Source organism: Ochotona curzoniae, unplaced genomic scaffold (assembly GCF_017591425.1).
Source record: "Ochotona curzoniae isolate NIBS_2020 unplaced genomic scaffold, NIBS_Ocur_1.0 contig_1, whole genome shotgun sequence".
Lineage (NCBI taxonomy): Eukaryota > Metazoa > Chordata > Mammalia > Lagomorpha > Ochotonidae > Ochotona > Ochotona curzoniae.
In genome coordinates, this window is record NW_024464918.1 from 41,925,777 (window position 1) to 41,939,974 (window position 14,198).

Genomic DNA, 14,198 nt, shown 5'->3' on the forward strand with positions numbered 1-14,198 from the left:
CTATATATTGGAGAGGGGAAACTTGTCAAGTTATTTACTAACCCTCCTGCAGAGGTTAATTCCACCCCTCCCTCACCCCCACAAGGCACTCAGAGATCAGAGGCAGTAGCATTTGTGTGCAAATAGCTGCACATTTCTGGATTACATGATGTTTCTCCCAACTGAAGTGCTCTAACAGCGTCTAGACTCCTGGTATCCAGCTTCTCCCTCTTCAGCAAATGTTTCCTGAACCTGTGCCCTGTTTCTGGGTTTTCTGCTGGGTGTCAAGAACAATATAAGCAAGCCCCCGGGTATGGTGTCCTCCTGGAGCTTCGGGTCCACATCTTGCTAGAGTGATGTGTCTGATGGCAGCAGAAAGCATTCCATGAGTTGTGGAGGATCAATCCAGCATTGCTGCTGGAGCTGAGCAAGGTAACAGAGGCAGCGGTTAAAGCCTTTGCATGCCTCTCCAACTGCCTATGAAATTAAGTCGAACAGCTAAATGCAAACTAGTTCCAGCCTATTTTTCCAACCCCTCCATCAGTCCTACATGCTGGCCACACTAAATCCCTGACTTCCGTATTCACACCTCATGATCCTTGACTGTTTCCCACTCCGAGATATATTCTCCCTTTTATCTGTCTGTGAAACTCCAGTTGATGCTTCAAGGTTCAATTTTAACCTCTGTCCCTCATCTCAATGCATTCTCTACCTAAGTGCTTCCCAATGGTGGGGAAAACACACACGGGTGACCCAAGAACAATCTTCAAGTCCCAGGCCTGTCTTGACTCACCAGGAAACCAGATGCAGGTTGTCTGCCGTGAGTAATGGTAAAGAGCTCAGTTTCTGGGAGTCAACAAATAAAGTCAGGATAAACTCAACTATTCCCCACCTTGGTTAAGCTGCCTAACTTCTCCGGCTTCTTAGCCTGTGGGAAATGAGTACAGGAATAGGCAAGAATGACTTACTGAGGCAGCGCATAGAGCAAACATCCAGCATAGTACTGGACACCCAGCTGGCTTTGGAGAGTTTGGTTTTGTTCTGATTTTGAGAGCCTTGCTGCTTGTACCCCATCCAGGTTGAGAACCACTGCCAAGCATTTACCACATTCTATCACAATCCACTGTTGATGTGTCTGTGCCTCCTAATGTGAGATCATGGAGAAGGGAAACATGTCTTTGTTTGGGAAGTTACTTTTCAGTTCAGCGTGTAGCTCTAAGTCAGGAGCGGTGACACCCATTGACCTTGGTCCAGTTCGTCAGCCTCTGTCGACCTCAGTTATTTCACTGTGAAATGGGTAGAATAAAGTCTAACGGACAAGGTCATCATAAGCAACAAAGGGGATTAGGAGTGTGTGAGTGGGATGTAAAAGCGAGTTGTTTTAATTATGTTGTTCAAGGAGAAAAGGGACTGTGGCTCAAGCCTGTAACCTCACAGCCACCTGCCGGTGACTATGGCACCCCTGAGATGCCCAACACAAGAGTGATGGGAGGTGAATCCCAGGGATGGGAGGTGTTTATATCAACAGGGCTCCGTGTTCACGAATGGGTCAATGTCAATTACAACGAAAGACCTCAGGCTACTAATGCAATCCATTGCTCTATGTCTCTTGGCCTTTCCACCTCGTTGGATGCTGGCCCCTCTATCCTGGACTTCGGAAATCCAGAGCCATGGCTCATTACAGATTCCCCGGTCTGGGGTACTCTGTTACAGTAGCTCAAATTGGACGAAGATGACCCCTGCTGCTCCCTTCTTGTTCCATGGAATATCAATGTGACCTTCCTTCCTTAACTATTCTTTGTTGGTGTATACTCCAGAGAAGACTCCTCAAGGGCTCACACGCTAACGGAATCCTTTCCAAAGAGGAAAAAGAAAGCTATGGGTGCATTGCTGGAAGACTCTGCTCTTTCCGGAAGGCTAACCACTGAGAGCCCTGCAGTGGGTAGTACAGACATGATGCTTTTTCCAGTAAAGCTTCCATGCTAATGATCAAGTAGTCAACTTGTAAATACACTGACTCTGTATTCAAAGTTTTTGCATTCACAGACTCAACCAGCCACGGATCAAAACAAAATATTTAGAGAATTACATCTGTACGGAATATGCTGCAGTCTCCTTTATTGTTACTATTCCCATTATTTAATACAGTACAGAAACTATTTACACAGCACTTGCATTGCATTCCACACTCTAAGGACTCCAGAGATGAGCTAAAGTGTGTGGGAGCATGTGGGTAGGTCATATGCAAATATTACACCATTTTAAATCAGGGAATTGCACATCCACAGATTTGGGGATGTGCAGAAAGTGCTGTAGCCAGTTCCACATGGAAACCAGGGGATGGCTATCAGATGACTTCAGAGTAACCAGGAGTAAAAGCAAAAAGGAATGGCGCTGTAGAGGCAGGGATGCGGCCGTGTAGGGCCTTGCAGGCTGTGATCAAAAAGGCAAGCATCAAACGAGCAGTCACAGGAAGAAAAGGAAGTGGCTTTGCCCTCTGCCTCTCCTGCGTACATTTATTCAGCAGATATAATTCAACGCCTATTGTGTGTCGGTCACCACACCAGGAGACAGATAGAAAAACAAAACACGGGAACAGAGGCGGTGAGCCTGGCAGCTGAGGACACACGTGCATAGGTAATTACGATACTATGTGATAAGCAGTCAACAACAGCAATGGAAAGGCTGCGGGAGCCCGGGCTGACTGTGTCACGAGGGTCAGGAAGAGGCTCATTGAGAGAAGATTCCCTTGCAGGTGAAACACACACCATAAAGAACACACACATTGCAGTCAGGGGAAGCCTCAAGCGCTGAGACACCGCAGTGAGCCTGCGCTGCTGCGGCGGGGACACACACGGGGAGGAGGACTAGGGGCTTGTGGACGAAGGGCCTTAAATGGCACATCAAAGAAAGGGTGTGTGTGGCGGGGGTAGGGAGCGGAATCTAGGAAGACCCCTCTGTGTTACGGCGGATGGTGGGAAAGAATAAGGTACTTGGGGCCAACCTTATGACACTGTAACCTTACCTGCTGCCTAGGACACCCCGTACCCTGTACCCTGACTGCAGCCCCTGTCTGCTAGGTTCTGATTCAGCTCCCTACTAAATGCACCTGGGTATATCCCAGGGACCTGGGCTCCTGCCCACTCCCCGACTACACACACACACCCACACCAGGTGGGATACCCAGATGGAGTTTCTATTCAGCTTTTGGGCTGGGTCCGCTCTGCCCTTGTGACCTTTGGCCTGGGTCCGCCCTGCCCTTGTGACCTTTGGCCTGGGCCCGCCCTGCCCTTGTGAACTTTTGTGGGATGAATTTACAGATGCAAGATGGATCACTTTGTCTTTCAAACATTTTTTTTTTAAAATGAGGTCCACTGTGAGTGGAGTTTGCAACAGGGCAGGTAGGTATGACACCCACACCTGGCGGTTGATCATAGAAAACATGGAGACGGAGGAGAAAGACTTCCAAGGCAACACGTCCTAGTCACAAACCTCCCGGGTCCCTAAACTTAGAGCAGCACCGCCTGTATGGGAAACTGCCCCGTCTCCCTCCAGATTTCACAGCCACCTCTGCTGGCGCCCTCTTTCCTCCCCGCCGCCAGCCCCCGCCTCTTTCCTCAGGAAGCTCGGGTCTCCCGGGGAGCGGGTCTGCCCTTGGGGGAGGCCTCTCGGCTCGGTGCCTGCAGCTCGGCTGGCACTCCGAGCGCGCGGAAGAGGGGCTCGGCGTCCCCCGCCTGCACGTGTGCTAGCCCAGGCAGGAGGGAGCGTCTCGGCGGAGGAACCAGGGAAGAGGGGGAAGGCAGAGGCGCGGCGGCATCTCGGTCCCGGGCGCCCTGATCGGCCGCGGAGGAGCTGCAGCCTCCAACAGGTTCGTAGAACGCGCGCTCGCTCTCGCGCCCGGCAGCCACCTGCTCCGGCGGCGCAGAGACCCTCGCCGTGGGCCCCGCGCTGCGGCGCTGCGCGCAGCCGGCGCCCTCCGGCCTCTCCCGCGCCCGGGAGCGCTGAGCCGCCTGCGGTTCTTCCGGGGCGAGGCGGAGGGCGCGGTGGGCACCTTCCCCGTCAGCACCCCTGGGGACAGCGCCCGTGCCCCGCGGAGGCCTCCCCCGGTCAGCACCGCCCTGGCGGACAGCAGCCGCCGGACTGGGCTCCGCCGCTCCGGGTGCCAACCCTGCCCCGCGGGCTCGGCTCTCCGCGTCAGCCCAGCAGCGGCGGCGGACAGCTCCGGCCAGCCACGGCGGACCCAGCGAAGGGCTGAGGGCTCCCGGCGGATCCCGGGAACTGATGGTTGCCTCGATCGAGGGATAGCAGCTTCTCCCAGAGCCGGGTCCGGGGCGAGCCGGGGAGGAGGGCCTAGCTGGAGCCCGCGCGTCCCTGGCTCTGCCGTGAGCCGAGGCCTGGCTGTGCAATGGCGGGTCCCGGGCGGGAGTCGGCAGGTGGCTGCCAAGGATGGTCCCGGGCCCAGGAGGGCGCGCCGGGCCTAGTTTGAGCTTCTGGCCGGGAGGAAGGAGTGCACCACCCCCTATTTCCTGCATACTCCCAACCCCCCACCCGAGCCTGGAACCAAGGACTTCCGAGAACCCTAACATAAATGTCCGCTGGCTGGCAGCTGCGATCGCTGACTCTAGCTGTCCCCGGAACATCCCTAGAAAGTGTCAAGCCGAGTTTCCGTGGCAGGGGGTGGGGAGGGAAGGAGGGCGCCCAGAAACCCCAGGGAAGCCTCACCAGCGAACCGGGCAGCTACAGTCTCCCCCTCCCCTTGGCCCGGGGTTCCGCCCCCGCCTCCCAAGAAATCCTAGCCCGGCAGGGAGAAAGCGGGGAGGGGCGGCAGGGCAGCAGGTTGCAAACGCAGCGTAGCTTTGGGAGACAGCGATTAGCAAGAAAAGACAGAGGTCGAGGCCAGTGTGCAAAAACCGGGAGGTTCCCTAACTGGGAAGCCGGCTGCAGAGAGCAAAGCGTGGACGCGTATCCAGGCTTGGCTCGCGCAGCTGGAGAGGTGGGAGGGTCCTGGGATCACGTGAACCCCGAGAAGGCCAGCTGATTGTCTCCCCGGGATCGCGCCTAAGGGGCAGGGGTGACCCACGAAGGTCGCTCAGCAGATCAGGAGCCAAGCTGGGCTCCTTGGCTAGTGGGCCTGTTGGAAAACATGCACAGAGAAGTCGTTTCAAATCCCAGAGACAAGGAGGAGGGCAGAGCTTCAGTCTGAGCCCAGTCTCAGTTCAGTGTGACCTTGAACAAGTGACCTCTGAAACTATCTTCAAGCTTTCTAAGGGGGGGGGAAGGATATAATTGGACCCACTTCTGTTGAAGATACAACGGGCTTGCTCAATAGCCGGCTTGGTGTAGTGCCTGGCACGTCCTGAGCACCCTTGAAAAATAGCAGTTAGCCATTGCTGCCATTATTGCTTCTGTTAACCACAGAGGGGACTTGGCTGTGCACGGGGTGAGGGGTGGAGCAGAGGAGTGTCACAGATGAGCAGAGGAGAGGGGTTGGAAGGAAACGTCTCAGAGGGAGGAGTCACAAACTGTGAAGGATCCAGGCTTGGAGGTGTGTGTCACAGCCACCAGGGTGGTGCCACTGTGCCCACAGCACAGAGCCTGCCAAGTGGCAGGAGGGAGAGAGGCCAAGGCCTTTGATGATGGCGTGTGGAAGACATATTTTGAAATATTGGAAGAATGGTAGAGTCAAACCCCATACAGCTTCAACAATGGGCCGGTTTTATAATATCTCAATGCGCTATCACCACCAACATCAAACACACGGACCTTGAAACTAACCCTAAACATCCTGTTATTTTATGCAGAACCATTTTTAGCATCATTGTATGTTGCACCACCATGAGCTCAAGGTGCAACCCTAACTAACCCTAACCCTAACCCCCCATCCTCACCCCCGTTGTCTTCTGGCCTTCATAGAGTTTTACTTGGGAGGGGGTTGTTTTGTTTTAGGATCTATTTATTTTATTGGAAAGGCAGATTTACAGAGAGAAGGAGAAACAGAGAGAAAGATCTTCCATCTGCTGGTTCACTCCTAAAGTGGTCCCAACAGCCAGAGCTGAGCTGATCCAAAGCCAGGAGCTCAGAGCCTCTTCCAGGTCTCCCACGTGGGTGCAGAGCCCCAAGCCTTTGGGCTTTCCTCAACTTCTTTCCCAGGCCTTAAGTGGGGAGCTGGGAAAGGAAGTGGAGTAGCCAGGACATGAACCAGCACCATATGGGATCCTGGCACTTGTAAGGCAAGGATTTAGCCACTTAGCCATCACCCAGGGCTGTCACCGAGAGTTTTAAGAGAGGAGTCATGCTACAAAAGTGGAGTAGAAGCATGGGAAGAAGCTGTATCAGAAAAACAAACGGTGTGTATGCACCCTCAGCACAATTGTTTACCTCGTCTGTCCTCAGTGGGCCACAGGCCAATGGTTATTTGCAAGACAAGCGGGAAGGCAAATAGGGCAGCATCAAGAAAAAGTGGGATCTTCCCATTTCAAGTCATGCGAACTGTGAGCTCATAAGGCTGGAAGGTTCCGAGTGATAAAAATCACTGCCCTGAAAAACATCAAGTCAGAGTATATAGATGGAGGAGACAAGAGCCAAAAAGAGGGGGGCGGTGGGGAGAAATGGGCCCCAGGTGCCATGGGGCGGTGAGCAGAGTTCCTTCCAACTCACCATGTCACCAACGAGATTAGGCCTCATGGTCCCTGAGCCCGAAACTTGAGATGCCAAGAGGCTGAGAGGAAGAAGGTGTCAGACAAGAAATATCCTTCCTGGTCCTCAACAGGTGTGCTATGGAAGACCATTGGTCTTGAAAAAAAAAAAAACCAACAGCAACAACAACAAAAAAAACTCTTTGACAAGTTTTCTTTCCATGTGCTTTCAAAGTGCTTCTGGTCACCGTGCTGACCTTCCAAAGGGTCCTGCCATCGGACACCTTGGTTTCATCTCTGTGAGGTTTTGGCAGTCCTTCCGGCTGCCCACCAAGCTTCCCTTTTCCCACCTGCCCCCAGTGGATGCATATCGCTCCTGGCTCCCGACTGCAGCTCCTTTGAGGGGGTGTTAAATCACTACTAGTGTTTGGCCCAGGGCTGTGATGGGACTGAAAGCTCCTGTGCCCTTCCTCTCCCGAAGCTGATAAAATGTGACAGCCGTGCGTGATGGGTGAGTGTGCGTGCCCCCGATTGGGCTCTGGAACCCCGACTCCACAAATCAGCATTTTTAGTTCTCAGGGAAGTGCCAGCTACCTGGGGAGGGCCGTGCATCTCGCCAGCTTCCCCCACCTCCCGAGAGCACACACAGGGATGCTCTGAGCATCCCTGGCGAAAGGAAGCCAGGAGGAGAACAGCCAATAAAATTGACTTACTTCTCAGGAGTGTGGCTGCAGGCAAGACAAAAGAAGGCGATAAAGATAGTGAACTTCAGCTTGTGAAATGATCCTGGCTATTAGCCTGGGATGAGACCGGTTTAAATGTATTATATTACCTGGGCTTGGTTGTATTGCAACACACGGGGTCCCAAGGGGACCTGGTGAGCATCAACTCTATCTTCAATACAGCTATTTGGCTGCTCTGAGCAAGGCTCTGTCCGCTCCCAGGCCTGGTGATAACAGAATGACGCTCCTCTCACGCCTGCTCTCCCGAGCCTGATGGACTGACAGTTGAGACAGTCGTTAATAACAATCAGAAAGTACAGACTGACCAGCGAAAGGAAGAGTCGTCCGGGCAGGCAGAGGCCCTCGTGCGAGCCTGCCCTGTTGGGGAACAGACAGAGTGCCAGTGTGGCTGGAAGGCAGCGAGCACGGGATAGGAGGAGCCCAGCAGATGAGGGCAGGGAGGGGGCGGTGAGTGGACCGCAGAACCCCCTAGGTCAGGACCACCACTGGGATTCTTCGAATCGGATGATTTGAAGCAGGCAGCAACAAAAAGCGATCTGGGTTTTAAAGGATGCCCTGGTTTCGAACTGGAGAACAGACGACAGAAGCTGATGGGCTGGGAACAGAGAAAATAGCGAGGTTAGGCACAGCTTCCGGGCCACCCCTCCACCTTAAGGTGCTCACCATTCAGCGGATGAGACAAAATACAGATGAAAGAGGCCCCGCCCCTGGTGAGGCTGCCAGTCGGGGAGAGGGAGTGCAAGGCATTGTGGGAATCCAGGGACAAGAATGAATTCATCAGAGGGGGCATCAGGGAGGACTTGGTGCAGGTGGGCGATGGTCCATGGTCAGGGAGCCAAAGTGCCTGGGGTTTAAATCCAAGCCTTGCCATTTAGTGGTTGTGTGTGTGTGTGTGTGTGTAGGCAAGTTCTGTACTTCCATAAGCCTCCACGACTACATCCTGAAAACAGTGAGAATCCAGATCTCTATTTTAAGGCATTTCCGTGAGGATTAAACAAGTTACAACTTGTGAGACATCCACCGTCCCTAAGAAAGTGTGCTGTATATGAGCCTTGATCATTAAAGCAAGGTGTGGCCTTGGGTCCCAGGCCAGAGATGCCCATCTTGCCAGGTAAACAGGGTAGCAACATCAAAGGCTGCTAAGCAGGTAAGTTCTCGTGGAGAGTAAGAAAAACCCCCAAAAGGCCGAGAGAGAGAGAGAGAGAGAGAGAGAGAGAGTGAGAGGGGGGGGGGGAGGACTTGCCCCCTGCCCCACAGCTAGTTGCAGGCAGGACTTGGCTGTTTGTCTAAGGGCAAGAGCCAAGTGCTTTATGCTCTGCATCTTCACCATCTAGGAAAGCAACCAGAATATTCCTGATAAATATTTGTTCAATATGTTACAGAACCCGCGGTCCAAAGGGAGCCAGGAAATGTCAGAGACCTTGAATCCTTGAGAAGGTCAGAGCGTTTGCACAGTAGAAAATGAGCAAATTCGGGGAAACAGAACAAACTCCTAGAGGTGTTGACTTGGGGTGGGAGGATTCCTTAAACCCCTCTAAATCCCAGGTTCTCCAGTTAACAAAAGACATCACCGCCCACACATCCCCCTCCCCTCCCCCCACCCCCTCAACCCCCAACAAGTCTTGCTGCATAGGGTTCAGAAGTTAATCTTGGTAAAGTGCCTGGAAGATGAAAACCGTTCCCCAGACATTCCGCGTGGTAATTGCCAATGCGGAGAAAATGTATCTACATTTGCAAGAGGCAGGCCTTTGTGTTCCACAAAAAAAAAAAAAAAAAAAAGCATCCATTAGAATTCCTGTCTCTGACTCGTCGGGAAGCTGTGACAGCCAGGCAGGCAAGTAGGGTCTTGCAGTTCAGGCAGCAGATGGCAAGAGGATTGAGGAACTCAGCTCCACTCTGACATTGCTGAACGCCTACCAGGAGCAGGGACCTGAGCCAGACGCGTCTCCGACAGGCCACAGCCCGGGCATGGCCCAGCTGGTGAGGCTCGGTAAATCCCATCTTTTCTCTCATCATCTGTAGAGTGGGAGTATACTGACCCCGGGTCAGCTGGTTGACTTTTAGGCTGTGTGCAAAAGCACTTGTGATTCTGACAATGATCCTGTAGGATTGGGGTTGTCACCCCACTTCCCAAATGTGCAAGCTCGCTGAAGCACCTGCTATGGGCCATGTGGTCTAGGGGCTGGAGAGACAATGGCAAATCAGACAGACCAGGGGCCATGTGTTCACAGGGCCCACGTGGGTGCAAGGAAGCAGCAGACGAGAAAGCAGAGAAATAAGAGAATTCCACCAAGTTGTACCCATCCAGGAGAGAAGGCCAGCGGTCGTGGGGATGGGGGTTGAATGTCAAACAGGAAGTGGCCTGGGAGGTTTTAAGGGGGAATTTATTGAAACTGAATGAAAGTGGTAAGACAAAAACCTCGGGAGAATGTGGGGCAAGGGCTGGTAAGTGACGAAAGCAGAGAGGTTGAGGGATCAGGTCAGACAGGGCCTTGGGGTTCTCCATGGGAGGCAGGAAAATGGTTTAACCTAAAACGTGACTAAGGCACTTCTCCCAGTCTTATGCCCAGTTAGCAGCTGGAGGGAGTGAAACCCAAATCAGAAAGATCCCTGGGACTTGGCCTCAGGCTCGCAGTCCACACTGTCACCTCCGGAGAAGGTCAGCCAGAGGACAGGCCAGCCAAAGCACCTACAGGATTCACCTGCTGGGCAGTCAAACCACCGGCTGGCCGACTGGCCGCAGGGGCACTGCAGAGCCTGGCAGGCAGCAGCCTAATGCCATAGGCTGGAAACGGAGGGACAGAAAGACATAGGACAGGACAGGCCTAGGGTGAGGCACAGGCCTAGGAGAAGAGACAAGCGATGTCTCAGGTGTGAAGTTTAAATGAAGCTCAGTCTCCTAGATGAATAATGTTTTAATTTAGAGAAAATGGCTCATGATGAAGAAAGTATATCAAAATGATTAAAAAAAAAAAGACAGACTATAAAAAAGCTAGGATTCAGGCAAAGCAAGTAGAGTGGGTCATGCAAAAGGTAGACTTTGACCTCAGTACCACCTGCTAGGACAGGGCCCTATTCCCACCCAAGCCAGTCTACTGACAATGAACTGGGAGTAAAACACAGTCCTTCGGGAGCCTCAGACACTTTTCCCTTTCTCAGCTGCCTGGAGCAGGGACCACATGGCAAGAAAGTGCCACCACACTGCAGCCCCAAACATCAGATACTGCCCGCTGACCTTGCCACAGTCCCCACCCCACCCTGCAGGCTGCAGGAGCCTGTGTAAATGGCACTGCCTCTCCAGCCTCAATTGCTCTTCTGTGGATGCAATGCCAACAAAACTTAGTTTTTAGGACTTAATAAATGATGCTGGCACCCTCTAGCACCTGCCTTCCCCAAGTGTAGCCCACCGACTGTCCACTGCATCAGCACTAGAGTGGATGGGAGTTGACCAGAAATGCTGCATCTCAGACCTGCTGTGCCAGAACCTGCTCTGTGGCAAGAGCCCACCTGGGTGATCGGCATAGCTGTCAACCTCTGACAAGCCGGTTACTTAGTGGCACATACAAGATGCTCATGTAGCCAAACCCTCAGTTCGAATCTGACTTATGAAACCTTAAATATTCAAGTTTTGAAGCCGAAGAGTCTGGCCAAGTCCCTTCTGAACTCAACTTGGTCCACCTGTACAATAAGACGGTAGTGATGAAAGGTAACATATATGGTGGCGATTGTGAAGGTCAACTGAGGGCACACGAGGAAAATACTCATCGCAGTGTGTGGCACTTGTCCAAGGGATGGCGTGCTGGTTTGGTGGTTGCGGCAGCTCAGCTGCTACTGAGGACAGTCTGTATAGAGAAATGTTACCATCTGTATAGATCTTTGTCACGTATACAATGCTTTCATTTATGCTCTTTCAGCTGAGCTTCACCACCTTTTGGACAGCAGGAGTCAAAACCATCTTATAAAGAAAATAAAATAATCTCGACTGTAGGTGAAAGGACTTGCACAGGTTGACCAGGGTTTAAGTTCCTGAAAATTAATGCTAAAACTTGAATCAGCAACAAATTATCCAACTGAGAATCATGGAAAAGATTTTAAAAAAAAAATCGGCAATGACGGTGTTGGGCTCCATGTGGTGGTCAGTGTTTGAATCTGCTTCTTGATCAGACAGAACACTGGGACCACCAGCGGGCGAGAGGCTTGGCCAGGCTCCCCCAACTAGAGCCCAACCGGCGAGGTTGTCAGCCCAGAGTACCTGGAGGGATCCGGCCCTACAGCCTTCCCCTTTGCGTAGCTCCTGGGAAGGGAGCTGGGGGCACAGGGTGGCAGTCAGGAGGCAGCCCAGCTCCTCCTCCCTCCTAGCCCCATCAGGACCAGAGGGTATGGAAGCTGGTTTGGCCAAGGTGATTGCTGCAGTTGTTAGGATAACTGTTGGGGGCCCAGCAGACTTCGCTGGAGCCAGGACTGGGGCAGGGTGCAGAATCGGCTACTGTGATTTTCCTAAGGATTGGGAGAGGGTCTCCAGCTTCACAGGGCGGCCCATGCAAGGGGAGGAGCACAAACTCCCCCAAACTCCTGCTGTAGGGCAGTTGTCTGTCCTCAGCCTGCAGAGAGGATCTGGGCTCCCATTCTGAAGCCCTCATCTGCATGGTCCCCAGTAGGGAATCCCCCCTGGGCACAAAGCTGAGCCCACACTGGCTCAGCCAGGCTCCCCAACAACCCAGCCCAACCTCACTTGTCCCAGTGCCCCAGGGCATTATGCTCTGTGCCTTTGCAGAAGCTGTGCCTTCCACCCAGAAAGTCCCTTCGGCACCACCACGGTCCCCTGGGCCTCCTCCACACCTCAGCTCCTGACTCACCGCTCAAGGGGCAGAGTGTAGCACTTGGAGGACCCTGAGTTTGAGGGGGTATCACATTGCATTTTCACCACGGGCTTTGGTGATGTTGGTGTCCGCAGTCATCTGGGAGATTTCCCCATCTCATTCCTAGAACAAGATGAGAAGCTTGCGTTCCAAGCGTGCGATAGTTAAGGCCCCTCTGAATCTGCTTGCATCCTCTGAGTCATGGGAATGATGACCTTGACCTTGGCAGGCAAAGGGGAAGCTCGAGGTATGGAGGTGAAAGACTTGGTACATAGTAGATGCACTAAAAGTGGTGTGCCAGCTCAGAACAGAATGAAGCCCTCTCCTATGTAAGCCATCCACAGTCATAGGAGCCCCAAGATCCAGGTCGCCCTGACACCCTCTGCCCACCTTCATTCATTCATGTAGTGGAAGTTTACCAAGCATTTACGCTGTACCAGGCAACACCTGCTACGGACCAGCAATTTGCTAGCTGCTTAGGGTTCCACAGTAGTTGCCATCAGACTCTTTCTTGCATTGTTTTCTCCAAGGTCAGCCTCCTGATCCTGCACTAGGGTGTCTGTGTCTAAGGATGGAGGAGCTGGCATTCTGGCCACCTACCCCTCTTTTGCTCCCCAGCCGACTGGAAAACAGCTGCCCCATTTCCAACTGCACTGGCTATTGGCAGTTTCAACGGCTGCCAGCTCCCTGAAAGCAGTGACTGTGCCTGCTCTGTTCACTGCTGTGTTGCCGATGTTCAGAACACAACCTGGCCCAGTGGGTCACCCACTTAGTCACTCATTCACTCACTGAGTCATTTGCTCCAACAGGTCCTTTCTAAGCCGTGCTAAGTGCCAGCCCCTGGGGAACAGGCAGGCCCTGTCTCACAGATCCCGCGTTCTGGCAGTGGGAGCAGGGTGCAGGGTAATAAAGCCATGGAAAAAATGAAGCATAGTCCTGTGGCAGAGGCCAAGGGGTCAGGTTACTGTGCTGCCCAGGGCAGTTGTCCATCTACACAGGGTGCCTGGGGTCGGCTGTCTCTGTAGGAATCCCTGCTCCACTGGGTACCACCTGTATAGGCTGGACAAACCCTTGCTTCCCCCAAACTCAAACCCTCACCTCTGTAAAAGGGACAATCTGACCTGTCTCCTGGGGCCACTGGGAGTGGATTATGGCTCTTGAAAGAAGAAGAGCTGGGCAGCTAGAGGAGACATTGACAGATTGTGTTGGCATACTGCAGGCCTGGTCAGTGGCCAGCCAAGGCCTAGGCCTGGCCAGCCACATAGGGCCAGGCAGCAGAAAGAGCAAGGGTGAGGACACTGGGTTCCCAGTCCAGCCCACACTTTCTCCTGTGCAACCAGGAGCAGCTTACCCTCCTCTCTACTTCTGGATTCTCATGCAAGAGAAGGGATGAAGGGACAAAGGGATGGGAGGGGAAAACATGGGCCTCCCTCTCCCTCTCAGACAGGTGCAGACAGACCTGGCAAACCTGCAGGACAGTGTTCAAGAAAGTCTGCCTGGGAATCTACGTTGTTTCGGCCTCTGCTTGCATGCTGGCCGACCCCTAGAGTCTAGCAAAGCGAGGGATTACAGCTTGTGGAGCTGCCATGGCATCGATAGCTCCACCCATGTGATCTTAGCGGCAACAGCCACAGTGATGCATACACATGATAGAGCACATGGCGTGAGAAGGTCCATTTGACAGATGAGGAGACTGAGGCTCAAGTCAGAAAGCAGCGTGGCCAGTGATGTAGGACAAGCATTGTCTTAGACTGTCTGTGAGTGAGAGGGGTAACCACTGTAGCTTAGGTGAACTAGAGCCCAGATGATGTCAGAGTACTCCATATCTGCCTAGTGCTTTTTGCTGGAGCAGTCACGACCCAGGGAGACGGAAGGCAGGCCCTCCCCTGACCGGGGTTCTATGCCCATTCAAGGAGCCGGTGTCCCACAAACTTGCTCCTCAGCATCCTCTCTCTTCCCCCAGGAAGCTGTGCCTCTGACAT